The sequence below is a fragment of the Primulina huaijiensis genome, chromosome 13 (assembly GCF_012295235.1).
Source record: "Primulina huaijiensis isolate GDHJ02 chromosome 13, ASM1229523v2, whole genome shotgun sequence".
Lineage (NCBI taxonomy): Eukaryota > Viridiplantae > Streptophyta > Magnoliopsida > Lamiales > Gesneriaceae > Primulina > Primulina huaijiensis.
The window spans coordinates 16,562,636-16,566,531 of NC_133318.1; positions in this window are offsets into that span (position 1 = coordinate 16,562,636).

Here is a 3,896-nt window from a genome sequence, read left to right on the forward strand (position 1 = left end):
AATAATTTTTTTTTTTTTTAATCTAAAAACTAATAAACAAATATATATGCTTATTTGCGTTTTCACACAATTAAGAAAATTATTAGAAAAACAAATTTCATAAATAAATTTATTTAATGAATATTTCAATATCAATAAATTTATATATATTAAAAAAAGTAGCTAATTTATTATATTATCCTGTATATTTGGAACATATGTGAATAAAAAAAATACAATATTTATATTTGAGATTAAGAGAGTGATGATTAATCAAATTTGTCATTTAATAGGCTAGGCATGTCTTGATTCTAAATCAAGACTTTTATGTCCAGAATTTATTGTTATTATTACATTATATTATATTTGAATTAATGGTCCAGAATTTAATTTAAATCATTACATTTGACAAACGAACCTTGAATTAATCAGACAAACATCTAACATATTGATTTTTTTTTTTTTGGAAGAAACATTGCTTGTGGAAAAAGATATTGAATATTTGAGAATTTATAGTTTTAAAACAATTGTGGGTAGAAAGGCTCCTGTATTGATAATGAATGTCCCTAACTTTTAATTTTAAAAATATAAAAATTAATAAATTTGATTACATTAGAGAAATAATTTGTCTTACGATCTAAAAAATATAAAAATTAATAAATTTGATTACCTTATATTAAATCATATCCTTAAAAATAGGCTTCATAATACGATCTGAAATATTCTTATAATATAAATATTATTAATAACCCTTCACTTCATTTATGTCTCAACGGCTCCAACTCAATAAATTACTACAATTTACTCAAATAATAATTAAATATTAGTTAATTTAATGACACAAAACTCATAGGCATTAAAGCAAATTATGTAAATTTTATGAAGAGATTTAAAGCAATTATAAATATTCATTGATTATATAAAGTAAAAATAAATTTAGTTTCAATTGTTTAAGCATTTAATCGATTGCTTAAACATTTTTTAATCGTGTCGTTATTCATATCTTTTGAAATTATGTAAAAAAAAATTATATCATGAGCTGGTAGGATTATTTAAATAATCCATAAATGTTTATCTCGGATGGAATACTATTAATATATTTGAATAATGTTGTATATTTTCAATATATCATTATTGGTAAATATAAATATGAGAATTTCAGCATGCAGATGATTTCGATTGAAAGACTAAAAGCATTTAACTCTATCTAATAATCTTATATCGTTTATATATAGTTGAATAATTTCTTATTTAGAATCTAATATTGTTTATATATAGTTGAAGAAAACTATGAATTTCTATGAATAATTTAAAGTTAAATTTAGTTGTGGACGATGGGTTATAACTTATTATTTAGCTCACTAGATTGTTTTCATTATTCAGCCCACTAAATCGGGTTAAACCTCTTTTTAATTATTTATTGAGGATAATCAAGGACCATAAATTCAATTACGCCCATAAAGGCCAAAGCCCGCAAAACTCTATGAAAATCTATAAATAATTCATGTTACCTTATTTTCAAAGTATAATATCTTTCTTGTCGAATGTTCTAGTTTTTCGAAACTTTTATTGAGCAACTATTGACTTGAGTGTTAGAATGTTTTCGATTGGTAACCTTCGATGTCACTCATTTTGTTTTGTGATGCAGGTATGTAGAACCGAGTGCTTACCGTTTTACCAAAAGCTATAGCTAGTGGTAATGGTGTAACTCAAATCTTTTAAACCACTCAGCAGCTCAAGCACCACGTTTCGATCCCTCTACCAGACAGGAACAATTATTGCACCCAACAAGGTAACAACTCACAAAGTTCATTATTTAGACTTGTTCGAGTACTAACTAATCACCCATATCTCCACGAAGTACCCAGATTTTCACTAATCAAGTAGTATCAATTTTTGGCTCCTGACCGGGTTATTCAATGCTACGTCATGTGATCTACTCCAAGTATTTTTTTTTTTACACAAAATGTTTGCATGAACATCTTAATTAACAACTCACGTGGGGTTCATCAGTATTTTTTTTTATTTTGTACAAGATGGTCCTGATACAAAACACACCGATAACAGCATTGCATGAAATCATCTTTCATAACTTAAGTTAGTCACATCAAGAATCGAGTAAGCAAAATTTTTCAGCGTAAAAAATTAGGGTGCGAGTGCTGTCTGGAAACGTTCATCCATTTGGCATCTTCTTGTCACTTTTAAGGCCAACACTTTGTGAAATTATTTTGTTGGATTGCCGAACAAGGAAACTTGGATGATCTGGGTCACTGTTATGTTGGAGCGTATGGCTTGCTCGAAATCAACTTGTGTTTGCCCATGGATGCACCTCGCCACAACTTATGATCCAACGCGCAGGGGTTTGTTTGTTCACTGGTGCAGGGAACGTCGACTCAACAATGTCGTCGAACTGCCAACTGTGTTGCCCACAAGCTGGCTTCTAAGGGCTTTCATGGTCGGCCCTCTTTTGATTTCTAGGATTATGTCTCTTTACGTTTACAATCTGTTGTAATTACGGAACACTATCCCCCCTTGGAGAAATACTCGGGGTTGACTTTTTAATATTAATTTATTTTACATATTTTTATTGAGAAAAATAATATGTAATTATAAAGTTTTAATTGGCCTTAATTTAGGTAGCATCCATTTTATATACAATATTTTTTTATTAGTTTCATTTTTTTTTTAAAAAAAACATTCATCCTCAAACAATTTAGCTTTTTTAAACATATATATGTACATATATATCTGTTATAATTTAAGTATGTCTTATATTGAGTTATGTTCATGATAAAAAGCTAACAAAGAGTTAACGAGCTGAGCATTCATGAATGATATGAGGGAATACGGTAAGGCTCTTCCTTTCCTAGAGCTTTGTAGCTACTCTCGTAGGAGAGGAGACGATTAGGATAACAAACTTGAAACGCGGAGCCCAAGAGATCGACGAAGAAGGGCTAATGATCTTCCTCTCAACAGCTATTTTCGATGCTCCAATCTCCTCCATGAATAAGTAAGGCCCGTTAGCCTGGGCGAAAATGGGGATAAAGAGTAAGGATTGAAGCCGATCTTAGGTGAACTGATGACACTAATGCTCCAAGATCGAAAGTTTTCACAGCCCAAGCTATTGAAGTAGTTCCTCCCCATGAATCACTGCTTTCTGCACGCACTTCGCACCATTCAGTGTTTTACAAAATCCAATCCAAGTACTCTTAAATATACCAGCTTGATCCAGAATCCAAATTTCTTCTTTCATTTTTTTGTTATGTCCTCCTTTAATAATTAGGTATCCTTGCGCATTCTTATTTGTTATGTTCATTTAATGTTTTCAGACTGAGATAAATTTTTTGAGAATCGTCTATCAAATAATCGAGATATGAATACTCATCGAATTTGGTGCTTATCATAATTTGCGTGTATGGAGTTTAGCCCACCCAACTAAGAAATTCTTGTTTCGCCACTGTTTAATGTGAACCTCATTCCGTATACACACAGATTCACTGAACAAAGATGCAAGAAATATAAAGACTTAATAGGCTTGCTGGTGAGTGACTATGAAAATTGTTTTAACTTTTTAAAAAAATACATATATTTTATTTGAGTCATGATAGATATAATCATATTTATATAATAATTCTTACGGTACAAAAAATTTCATTAATCAAAATCTTATGATAACAAAGACCCAAATCCTATAGATGTCATTTAATGGGTTAGGCCATGTCTTTACTCCATATCAAGACTTTTAGGTCGAGAATTTAATCCAAGTCATTATATTTGATAAATAAACAATGAATTCATGACAAAATACTTATATAATACTGTCTCATATGTCAATTTTTTAAGATGAATATCTAATTAAATTTACATGTGAAAATACTTTTCATTGTTAATATGAACCGGATCGACCTCTATCTCAT